General features: G+C 34.7%; 1 pseudogene; it reads right to left on the reverse strand.

Annotated features, from left to right (window-relative positions):
• Positions 1–5,376: 5,376 nt before the first annotated feature.
• On the reverse strand, positions 5,377–5,763 carry LOC131508030 (large ribosomal subunit protein eL34-like; annotated as a pseudogene).
• Positions 5,764–13,324: the final 7,561 nt, after the last annotated feature.

Consider the following 13,324-nt stretch of genomic DNA (forward strand, 5'->3'; position numbering starts at 1 on the left):
ATCCTTTTATGCTCTGAAACTCCATGTTTAATAGGGTTTTATTCTCCTCTTTGCAGCCTCTATATTCTTCCTTAAGCATCTCAAATTTCTATTATCAGAATCCATCTGTCTTCCCAATCCATCAGTCTTTATTCTGAGTAGGATATATCATCTGTTGATAAAGATATGATTGTGTAAAGATGGCAATTAGAGAAGCCTGAAAATGTTTACAAAAACAATTTATTGGAACGCAACACAAAGTCAACTAAAAATAAGAAAAAAAGCTTCAGTGAGAAATAAATATATTGAGAAATAAACGTAATTTGAAATCTAGAGCTTTGTGCTGCAACTGATTGGTGTGTTCCAAGAGTGTTCACAATTCCAGAATAAGAAGCTCAGAACACTAATGTGGCATTATTAGCAGAAGGAAAGAGGGATTCAGGGATGGGGGCAATCTTGTCACTTAAATGCTCAGGACTAAAGAGCATTAAGATATGAGTTCTGTGGGTACAAGGAATTGTCTGTTTAATTCACTGTCGCCTATAATCATGCTAGTATCGGTAGTTGTTTAATCAATATTTATATCAATGAATCAAAAATCTGGATGGGAGAACCATTACTGACAATGCACATGGTGGATATTCTAGGAGACTATTTATTAAATTGAATTTTCTTTAAAATATAGTCAGTTTTGGGGTGCCTGGGTGGCTCAGTCGGTTGAGCGTCCGACTTCAGCTCAGGTCACGATCTCGCGGTCCGTGAGTTCGAGCCCCGCGTCGGGCTCTGGGCTGATGGCTCGAAGCCTGGAGCCTGCTTCTGATTCTGTGTCTCCCTCTCTCTCTGCCCCTCCCCCGTTTATGCTCTGTCTCAAAAATAATAAATAAACGTTAAAAAAAAATTTTTTTAAATATAGTCAGTTTTAAAAATTGCTAGTTTAGGAATGAACTTATCCAATGTGTCATTCTTCTTTTTTCTAACTGAACATAATCATCAAGTGACAATGTTAAAAACCTTAGGTTTGGGAAGGGTAAGTTTGAAAAGAGGGTTGAATGATAAATATAGCATGTGCTTTTATTTCTTGGTCTGATTAGATTAGTATTGATTTTCTTTGTGTTGACAGCAAAGTGTTTTATGCCTGTTTGGATTCATCTTTCTAGTTCATTTATTGTTGATGGAGAACACTAAGTATCAACTATAATTTTCTTAGAGCACAGATATTCTGTTATCAGTGGCAGGCAGTTCTGAGGTTATCAGAGAAAAAAAAATGTGTGTAGAACCATTAATATGCCTAAGGAATATTCATGTATGGGTTTTAGAAAGCTTGCTTTGATAACTAAATAGTTTTATTTTATATATTATTCTTATTATTAATTAAAATTTTATTTTATTTTTTGAGAAAAAAATTTCCTTTAATGCAGTAATTGACCTATTTTGACCACATGCCAGTTCTCTAGTTAGGAGGAGGTGAGAAACCTAATAGTCCCATTTTATTTTATCTATAAACAAAGGAATAAAGTCCCGAAAGGACATTGGGTACTAAAAGAGAAAAGAATAATTTTGGTCTGTTTTATTGAATAACTCCATTAATGACGTGTTTCATATGCAGCTAGAATTTCAGTTTCAAAGAACTAAGAAGTAAGAATTAACAGAAAGGATGGGGATCTTTAGCTAGGTTCCAAAAACACTGAGCAAAGTCAGAGTTCACTCATTTTAGTGATCTCTCTTAAGAGTATAAAGAAACCACAGTATTTACACAGCAAGATTGCAACTTTGTGTTTCTATCATATTGATAGAATATAATTGATATTTTGTAATGTTAATTAGATAATGAATAAAGTAACAATTGGTCCACAATATTCAAAAGACTTTATTCTACATTGAAAAATATGGTCATGTATTTCATTTGTCATTGGGTAAAGAAAATCCATACTGCTTTTGTGTAAATTTAACTTCTCAAAAAACATAGTCACAAACAAGCAACTATGGCATTTGTATTATTGGAAGTATTAACTTTCATTTAAAACACATACTTTTTGAGAAAAAGTTAGGGTTTTAATTTCCTCTGTTTTGAAAGTGGGACAACAATAGGGAAAAAAAATTGTCCTTTTGTATTTTCTTTATTACAGTAGAAACATAGCAACAATAATCTTGAGTGTTGATTTTACTGGGCTAATCCTTTATTGATTTGCTTGTCAAATTAGCTCTATAAATAGTATGTTAATAAATGAATGATAATTAAATTAATAAATGCATAAAATAAAACCCAAAATAATACCCAAACTATCACAGGGATCATTTTCTGTTAGTTGATGACTAACTTCCTTCAGGCTCTCTGCTCTAATGCTATCTTCTTAGAGGGATGTGGTAGACATGAACATATGCTGCTGAGCTTTTGTGACCTTGGAAGCATAACTGATGCCCCCAACCAGTTCCACTATCATGTTGAACCAAAGCTATGATTCCTAAGGGCTGCTCTGAGCCAATAACTGACTGTAATGGGAGTAACTAATGATAGCCCATTCCTTGAAAATGAGAAACTCTCTAAACAGGCGACTCTAGCTTGAAAAGTGTCTTGTCGAAATGTGTTTAAAACTGCAGTGAAGTCTGAGATTCCACATACTCTGTTTTCTTCCTCTTTGTTACAAGGTGTTCTGAGATCTCACGCTACCATCTCTGGCTCTGCTCCTTCATCCTTCATGGACATTTTCCTCAATAAAGCTTTTGCTCATCTGACCCATCTTGGTGTCTGCTTTTGAAGAACCCAAACTATCACAGAGCATCCCCTGGTCATTTTCTGTAAAATATTACCCCATCATTTTCCAGTTTATTTAGCCCAGCTTCTTCTTCTTCTTCTTTTTTTAAAAAATATAATTTATTGTCAAATTGGCTTACATACAGCACCCAGTGCTCATCCCAGTAAGTGTCCTCCTCAATTCCCATCACCCATTTTCCCCTCTCCCCCACCCCTCCCACCCACCCTCAGTTTGCTCTTTGTATTTAAGAGTCTCTTGTGGTTGCCTCCCTCCCTCCCTGTTTGGAACTATTTTTCCCCCTCCCTTCCCCCATGGACTTCTGTTAAGTTTCTCAAGATCCACATATGTGTGAATACATATGATATCTGTCCTTCTCTGACTGAAGGACACTCAGCATAATACCTTCCAGTTCCATCCACGTTGCAAATGGTCAGCTTCTTTTTTTTTTAAATTAACACCTATTATCTTGCATCTGTTTATTTTCTCTCTCCCTCAGTAGAATGTAAGATCCTTGAAGGTGGAGAATTTATTTCTTTAGTTCCTATAATGCAGCATCCGTACTAGTGCCTTTTGTGTGGTTGGCTCCAAATATCTGTTGAATGAATAAATGCAGGAAGAAAGAGCCTAACACAGGTGTGGATTCTGCCTATAGTGAAATTTAGTAATAACAGCATTAGTTGCTGTATTGCTAAACACCCCTGTTGGTAAATAACTGAGAACATTTTAAGCATGTTGTAAGAATCTTTTGGTTATCTATCTGATAATGATTGAAGTAAGAGTTTCAAACTTTTAGTTATTAAATTATTTTTTAAACTCTTCAGCATTGCTAGAAGCAGCCTATACACAAAAGAGCCCTCGTAGTTTTGGTCCCCATTAAAATGGTATAAATAGTAATCGCTGAACACCTTCAGCCTTTCCTTTTTTTAAAATATCACCCAGAAATTACTTCTTTAGTTTTTTAAGTTGAATTGTAATTAACATATGGTGTTATATTAGTTTCAGGTGTATGATATGATTCAAAAATTCTATACATTTCTTGGTGCTCATCACAATGAATGTACACTTAATCCACTTTATCTGTTTCATCCATCCCTCCACCCATCTCCTCTCTGTCATCAGTTTGTTCCCTGTATTTGTGTATTTTTTTGTTCCCCTTTTTTGTATTTATTTGTTTTGTGTCTTACATTCCACATATGAATGAAATCATATGGTATTTGTCTTTTTTTGACTGACTGATTTAATTTAGCATCATACCCTCCAGGTCCATCCATGTTGTTGCAAATGGCAATATTTCATTACTTTAAAAAAAATTTTTTTTAAACATTTATTTATTTTTGAGACAGAGAGAGAGAGAGAGCATGAACAGGGGAGGGTCAGAGAGAGAGAGGGAGACACAGAATCTGAAGCAGGCTCCAGGCTCTGAGCTGTCAGCACAGAGCCCGATGCGGGGCTGAACCCACAGACCACGAGATCATGACCTGAGCCGAAGTCGGACGCTCAACTGACCGAGCCACCCAGGCACCCCAAGATTTCATTACTTTTAATGGCTGAGGAATATTTCATTATATATATAGTAATATAACATATTTCATTATATATAATGTATAATAATATATAAGATATGTATCTATATAAACTTCTTAATACATTCATCTATCAATGGACACCTAGGTTGCTTTCATAGCCTAGCTATTATAAATAGTGCTGCAATTAACACTACATACATACATCTTTTCAAATTACTAATTTCATTTTTTTGTGGGTAAATATCTAGCAGTGGAATTACTGGATCATATGGTAGTTCTATTTTCAATTTTTTGAGGAACCTCCATACTGTTTCCACATTGGCTGAACCACTTTGCATTCCAACCAACAGTACACGAGGGTTCTTTTTTCTCCATTCCTCGCCAAGACTCATTCCTTGTCTTTTTGATTTTAGCCATTCTAACAGGTGTGAGGTGATATCTCGTTGTGGTTTTGATGTCTATTTCCCTGATGATTAGTGATGTTGAACATCTTTTCATGTGTCTGTCATCTTTAGTCTTCTTTGGCAAGATCTTTAGTCAGGTCCTCTGCCCATTTTTTATTGGATTATATGTTTTTGTTTTTTGCTTTTTTTTTTTTTGGTATTGGTCTATGTAAGTTCTTTACATATTTTGGATATTAACCTATTATCAGATAGGTTATTTGAAAATAACCCATTCAGTAGGTTGCCTTTTTGATTTGTTTATAGTTTTCTTCACAGTGCAAGGAAGAGCTTACTTTAAAACACATGTTATTCCAAGTTACCACAATGATAAACTAAGCTAATGTCTATCATTATATGCTATAGAATACATCCCTTCTCTCATGTTAATTATTATTACTATTAATTATTATTTGCTGATTTCAACTCAATCAGGTGAGATGACTAATTACCTCTGAAGTCAATTACTATATTGATCTTTCTCCTTACTCTAAGTAAATAGACTACATTTCCACAGGTTTAAGTAGGAAGTGTTTATAAAGAAATATTAATAAGCTCGCAACCACAACTCTAAGACCACACTGTAGAACTTGGTGGTTAACTAATACTGCTGATCCTAATGCTTCAGTGTCATTTTGAAAGGGCTATCATAATTATTTATTATTTTATTTTTAGCTTTTAAATCAGTTTATTACTCAAAATAAGCTTCATTTTATTACTTAGTTTTCTAACTGTGTTCTGTGCCTTTAACAGTTTCAGGATTTTCTGCTCCTCAATACAGAAAGCACACTTGATCCAGTCAGGGACACATGTAGCACATATGGAACCACCATACGCCCTCTGACATGTTTTTTTCATTTTAGACAGCCTCATAAGAACTTTAGTTCTTATAGCATGGACCCTTTGAAGTCAGCCTGAAAACACGTCACATGCAGATTTTGGTACTTTCGCAAACCTCTGGGTATAAAAGCAAACAATTCTATTAGCAGGGGTTTGCAATAGCCTAGTTTTGCTAGAGGCTGTATTGTAGGATAGCTTATGACAGTATGTGAAACACTGGACCATTCAGAATGCCTCTAGACATATCCCTGGAAAAGCAAAGGCCACCATTATTACCATAAACTCACTGCCTTCGCTCCTGTGTGCTTCGACAGTTTTGGTGTCCTGTTATTCCTGGCTTGTTTCCTGATGTGACTTCCTTATGAATCAGTCTCATGCAGCTGCATCAAACTGGCAGAGCCTGTCACATGTCCACAAGCTAGCGGAAGAGGTGATTAGAAATATAGAGTTTCAATTTGGGAAAACGAGATATACAATGGAGGGGCAATGGAAACACACATTGAATGCTTGATAGCTTTTAAATAGTTGTTAGTGAGAGATTTGCACTAAGATTAATATCTAATTCATAATGATACAACAGCAAAAAATTATAAAGAGCTTACTTTGTACATTTTTTTCCCAAGTACTGCATTTTTTTTCTTAAAGTTTATTTATTTATTTTGAGAGAGACAGAGAGTGCGAGCGGGGAAGGGGCAGAGAGAGAGGGAAAATCTCAAGAAGACTCTGCACTGTCAGTGCAGAACCCCAGGGAGGGCTGGAACTCATGAGACTGTGAAATCATGACCCTGAGCCAAAATCCAGAGTCAAACACTCAACTGACTGAGCCACCAGGTGCCCTGCATTCTGCACATTAATTCATTTTATCATTATATCTCCCCTGTGTGATTGATACTATTATTTATCCTATTTTATGGATGAGGAAACTGAAGTACTGAGATGTTAAAATCATGCCCAAGGTCACAGTGATTGCATATAATGAGATTTAGATGCAGGTAGTGTTTCAGGAGTCGGAATTCTTACTCTTAATCAATATACACATGATCTTTCACATATAAACAATGTCAGCAAATCAATATGGAATAGGCAAAAGAAAAATGAGTAGAATATATGAACAGGAAAATCACAGAAGATAAAGCAAGGGTTAATAAAATTGGATTATTAGCACTGTAGAGAAAACTATGATATAATTATTTATATTCTTTGGGCCCAATATTCAAAAATTACCTAAATGAATTAGATTTATCTTAAAGAACTTCCCTATATATCATTTGCTCAAAGTTCATTCACTGATTCTTTAAATACATAGTTCATATCCCCTTCAAGCTTCCCCATACTACTGACTATCAGAATAGTTACAGTCCTTAGTTGTAATTGTTTAGTTTTTAGGTGTTAGCATCATGAGAATATGTGCCTTGTTTGGCATACCCTCAGTAGTGTTCTTAGAATTTTTCACAGTACTCACTTGATAAAAATTGTTAAATATTGTTAAATGTAATAAAAATGTCTTCTATTGACTCTTAAGAATTATTAAAAAATGCTAGGCATCCTCTCTCTTTAGAAATTCCTAATATATGCTTTAAAAAAGTAAAACAACATACTTTCTCCATAATAGAACATGTTCTAATCTCCTTAGAGTTTTACTCCTGTAACATACATTAGCATATTTATTAAACCAACAAAGATTGAAGTCCTTTCAAAGGAGGTAAAGAAAACAGTACAAATTGTAATGATTTCTAATCAAAGCAGAAGATAATGAAATCTTGCCAGACGGAAAGTCATCCACTTAGTAGATTAAAATAACAAGATGAAAAGGAAAAAAAAAAGGGAAAATATTCAAAGGGCTCTGAATTTCATATAGAAAAAAAGCTATTACTGGAAGATTAAATATATCTTTAAAATAAAAGTGATTTAAAATCAGTCTCAATTAGGTTAAGTTGCACTTGATGTGATTTCCTTTCTACAAAACTTCGTGTATTAACTTTATTATTTGATTTGACTATTGTGTGCTTTGCATATGAATATATTCATGTATTAAGCTGTCTGAATTAATTTAAATATGATATAACGTGGTTAACACTAATAATCTGTTTTGACAAATTGAAAGGAAAAAGTACCTTAAAAGTTGAAGACAAAGTATATAAAAATTTTTACATCTTTAAGAAATATGTTTCATTGGCTAAAAGAGTGTATTAAAATTGCACAGGTGAAATAATTCTTATAGGAAGTTTCATTGTAATGTGTATGAAATAAGCAAGAGTGAGAATTTAGGACCAAAAAATAATGGCCACGGTATTGTAGATTACAATGAGAATATGCTTTTAATTTTAGAACTATCTGCCTATCTAGAATCTACTTGCTTTTGAGAGGAATTTGTGTATATTGAGTGCGAATTTTTCCTGAACCATCTGATAAACAAGACCAACAGCTCCAGCAAATACTACTGGAAATGTTGATATTGAAGTATGTATGAATATAATTGCAGGGAGTCTGTGTCTTTATGCTGAAGCCCAAAATGAAACTCATTATTTCCCACCTGTAGACTGGACAGGGTTTCCTCCCACAGACCCCCTCCTCCAAGCAAGTAGACCTAGATATGGTGCTCTTTTGGCAGCTTCTCTCAAGAAAAGGGGAAGAGTAGGGGCGCCTGAGTGGCTCAGTCATTAGCATCCAACTTTGGCTCAGGTCATGATCTCATGCTTTGAGCCTCAAACCTCCCACTGGGCTCTCTGCTCTCAGGTCAGAGCCTGCTTTGGATCCTCTGTTTCCCTTTTTCTCTGCCCCTCCCCAGCTCACTCTCCCCCCCCCCAAAAAAAAAATAAACACACACACACAAACAATAAAAACAAAAAAAGAAAGCTGGAAAGTAAAATGGGGAAGATATCCTTATCTCAGAAATTCCTTTCCCAGATATTCTGATTCTGCCATTCTCTCCTCTGCACTTTCAATCTAAATGGAAGAGAATGTTAGGATACAGCAAGATCCAGAGTAGCATGTTATGAGGTTAAGTTGCAAAGTGCTATTGCACAACAGTATGGATCTGGCATTTTTGTACAACAGTAATGAAGGCCTGTGAAGTTAGCATAGAACACCTGAGAAATGGCATGTACTCATGAGAAAGAGGTTTGGAATCCAAGGTGGAGCCTGAAACAATTGAACAGAGTGAATTAACTGATTCATTAGTGTATTTATTTGATACAATACAGATTCTGTTAAAGCCCCATATTGTAGAGGAGGATAATCTATCAACACAGGAAGCCTGGAAGAAGAAATGAAAAAAATAATCACACTAACAAAAGAGACCTGGGGGCAGGGAAGAAAACATCATGAGTGCTTCCTACTCCTAGTTTTTTCATATATTTAGGAACTTGTTGTTTTATTTGTTTCCCCCCCACCCTTTTCTGACACCTCTTTTTCCTTCTCTTCTGTCCATTTTTCTCTTTGGATTTTGGTGCTTTGCTAATTGTAGGAATCTTTATATATTAAGAAAATTAAGCCTTTGCTGTGATGTGCTTTGCAAGTAGATTTTCCCCCATGTGATCATTTTCTTTTGACCTTTTTAATGGTTATGTTAGGCACATAATTTTATTTTTTAAAAATAGAAAATTACAACTGTTTCATGGCTGGTGTGAAAAGTGTATATGCTTGTGTGTGTGAGAGAGATTCTCATTCTGTTTTAGCAGTATGAACTTTGATGGCATATGAAATTATTGAGCTTAGTTAATTTTCATTCACAATCATTCCCATCAGGATTTGACTTTGATTTAGGTTTTTAGGTAATTGGGGCATGATTTGTAACCTAGCTTAACATCTATTTTGCTTTGTTTGTGTTGTATATATTTGTAAGAACTGTTGGGATTCCATATATTTAGGAGTTTAATTAGAGCTTTTTGAATTGGTATATGCAAAGGAAACCTTAAACAATTGGTTTTATACACTTTTATGGATATTTTTTTCTGTGTAGTACATTTTATACCTTGACAAAATAAGCAATCTATGATATGCAACAATGATTAGGTATATTATCCCTACCCACCAATTTTTAATTTACTTATATTTCATATCCACCATTTTAGTTTTCGGATAGATGATAATATCATTTGGAATGTCATGGGTTATTATGCTCTTATGTCAACCTTAGCGATGTAGGTCATAGTGAACTCTACCTCTACTTCTGAATGAGATGCTTTCAGTACTGCTCATCAGAAACATTTCTGAATAGATATTGCTTACTTTCTTTAAAGCTTAAGTGAGAGCTTTGTTACATATAACTTTTTAAAGTTCAAAGTAATAAAAATAAAAATGATCATATAAACTGAAAAAACAGTTAAACTTACTATAATCTGATAAGGTATTTTAGAAGCTCTTAACTATAGAGAATAAACTGAGGGCTGCTGGAGGGGAGGTGGGGGATGGGCTAAATGGGTAATGGGTATTAAGGAGCGTACTTGTTGGGATGATGTTATATGTAAATGATGAATCACTAAATTCTACTCCTAAAACCAATAGTACACTATATGTTAACTAACTTGAATTTAAATACAAGTTTGGAAGGCAAGTAATGAAAGAAAAAGATTTTAAAAAGTGGTATTTCAGAAGCTTGTAATTTTATTAACACGGCTGTTTATATTGCTGGACAACCTCTGTGCAATTAACCATTTCAACAAACCATAAAACTTTAGAGATTAAAATAATGTTATAGTCTAGAATTGATGATAAATTTATGCTATCCAGCCTAGTATAACTACAACTGAATTGACAAGAACTTTGTCTGCTTGCATTTTCATTAATTTACACCATATTTGAAAAATCAAGGGTAGAAGATGGATTTTAGCTTGGGTAATTAGAGTCAGTGAGAAAGTGAAAATTATTTCATGAGGTTCAGGAACTAGTCACCTACTGAAAGTTCTAATTAAAATATAAGAAGTATTCATTATGCTATTATTGATGAGTAATGAAGACATAAAAACCTTAAATAGGATCTATTTTAATATTATTTTTAAATTTTATTTATTTCGAGAGAGTGAGCGCAGAGAGAGAGGGAGAGGGAGAGAATCTCAAGCAGGCTCACACTGTCAGCACAGACCCTGATGCAGGGCTCAATCTCACAAACTGTGCGATCATGACCTGAGCCGAGATCAAGAGTCAGATGTTTAACTGACTGAGCCACCCAGGTGTCTCTTGATATTATTTTTCATTCTTATATTCAGGATAAACTTGGCAAAAGATAGAGACCATGTTTGGTGGAATTGCTATTCTAGTGTTTCATATAGAGGGGACAAACTGCAAGAGATACAGCATTTTTTTTCACTTCCATTATCTAAAATTATGAATATTTTTTCTTAAAAAATACATACAGCATATCCTGTACTTTTTATAAGCTAATTTTCTCTTTGTGCACTTCTTCTCTTTGGAGGGAAAAATAAAGGAGTATGTGCTGCTTCACTAAAATTAAGAGACCAAAATATCATCCAATAGGAGTACTGAGCCTTAAAGCCTTATTGTGCAGATTATTTGTTATCTAAGTACAAATCTGGATTTGGGGTCTTTTAAAACAATTTTTAATCTGGGATGCCTGTTTCTGCGTCTTTATTGGAAATGTTTTGATCCATTCAGCTGTAGTAAATAAAGATCCCTGGGCTAAAACAAATAGGTTCTATATAGCCTCTTCAGAAATGAAACTATTCTAAGTGGTTCCCTGCTAACCTTCCTGCTGCAGTTGGTAAGTCCAGTCTCTTTCTGTTCTTCCTATAATATCTAGACTCATTCTTTTAAAATAAAAACCTTGACCGTGCCATGTGCCTGTTAAAACATCCTGTACTCCGCATCATGACCTCCAAAGCCTATGTTGTCTGTCTTCAGAATTCCTTGATCACTTTCTGATTCCATTTTTATTGCATTTTAATTTCTCTCTTCCTCATCGTGATCCATCACACTGGCATTTTTTTTTTTCATTTCTTCAAAACAATAAACATATTCCTGTCTCCAGTGATGTAAACCTTGTTCCTCACTTTGCATGAAGCACTCACTTTGTCATTATCTCCAGAGCTCACTTGTCCATTTGATGTAGGTCTCTGATGAGATGTCCTGTCTGAGATGCTTTCTTTAATAACTCTGTGAAATTGATGTATTAACTCCTTCGGTATTCAATTTCCTTACCCTGTTTTATTCTTTTTACATCACTATAATTAATTTACATTTCTGTTTCCTTTTTTTTCTCTCTCCATTAGAATGTAATTTGAATGTGTGAAGAAACTTTGCTCTTATGTCCATACTTGTATCCACTATACATGTTTGATACATGAGTGCTTTCTAAATATTTCTTGAATGAAGAAAATAATGATTGAATTAAAAAAAAATGAATAAAATGGTCAATGAATTATCTGTAGTTTATGCAAGAGGTACTGACATTGAAAATCAGGGGCGCCTGGGTGGCGTAGTCGGTTAAGCGTCCGACTTCAGCCAGGTCACGATCTCGCGGTCCGTGAGTTCGAGCCCCGCGTCAGGCTCTGGGCTGATGGCTCGGAGCCTGGAGCCTGTTTCCGATTCTGTGTCTCCCTCTCTCTCTGCCCCTCCCCCGTTCATGCTCTGTCTCTCTCTGTCCCAAAAATAAATAAAAAATGTAAAAAAAAAAAAAAAAAAAAAAAAAAAAAAAAAAAGAAAATCAACCTAAGAAAATTTTTATGACTATTTTGATGAAATTAACCTTTGTATGCCAAAGTTAAGTGATGTTTCATAAACATTGAGGCCAGATTCTTCTCCCTTTTTCCATTCAGTTGTTTTGTTTTATTTTGGTTTGGTTTGTGGAGGGTATAGTGGAGCTTATCCTTTAGTTCTGAATTGCTTATAATAACTTGCATCTGTGAACTCTGTTTTGTCAACTCCTCTTCTCTATGTGGTTCTAGGTTAGAGTTGGCCAAAACAGAAGCATATACAAGGTTTAGATGGTAAAAGTGAAGAGGAAGCCATTGCTCCTAGATGATTATGATAGACAGGGTGACACAAATACAGATATGCCAAAAAGGCTTGAGCTTCTAACTTATCTTCCTAATGACTGGCCCCACCATCCAATGGCAAGGCAATCCAACCATTTAATATTACCCTATGGCTTCCTCACAGGTAACAGCTTTCTCAGACCACACTATGAAATTCTTCATGGATACACTGGGCTACCAGATATCCATAGCTTTTGAGCTTTTCCGGTAAGCTGTTAAATGCCCACTCATACCATTACTTCCCTCATTTCTATGAGAAACACCTTGTTCCTTTAATACTATTAATGGCTTTTTTTAAAACTAAACTTTTATAAAACTTTTGTAACTGAATATCAGCCATCTGTCATTATACTTCTTTATACTGTTTGATCCTGGCTGCTATAGATAAATAAAACCTCATGAAAAACAAGTCATAATGTATATATATATATATGCATATGTGTGTATAGATAGCAGAACTTTATAAGAAACTGTTTATTAAGCCTAAAAATAATGTTATAAAATCTCTTCCCCAATATTCACATTATTAGAAGAGCCTTCAACAATATTTTATGACTCTAAAGTGGATACAAATTCTATTTTTGTGTTTATAAATAAAGAGGCATAATCATTGAATCCAGTGAAACTTGTCATAGCACATTGTTCAAATTTTCTGAATTTCCAAGGTGAATAAAAATATCTTACTGAATTAGAAAACCTACCAGTGGTCCATTTAAAATATGTAATATAGGGTCCTGGGTGGCTCAGTCAGTTGGGCATCCAGCTTTGGCTCAGGTCATGATCTCACAGTCCAT

The sequence above is a fragment of the Neofelis nebulosa genome, chromosome 3 (genome assembly GCF_028018385.1).
Source record: "Neofelis nebulosa isolate mNeoNeb1 chromosome 3, mNeoNeb1.pri, whole genome shotgun sequence".
In the NCBI taxonomy this organism is placed as follows: Eukaryota; Metazoa; Chordata; class Mammalia; order Carnivora; family Felidae; genus Neofelis; species Neofelis nebulosa.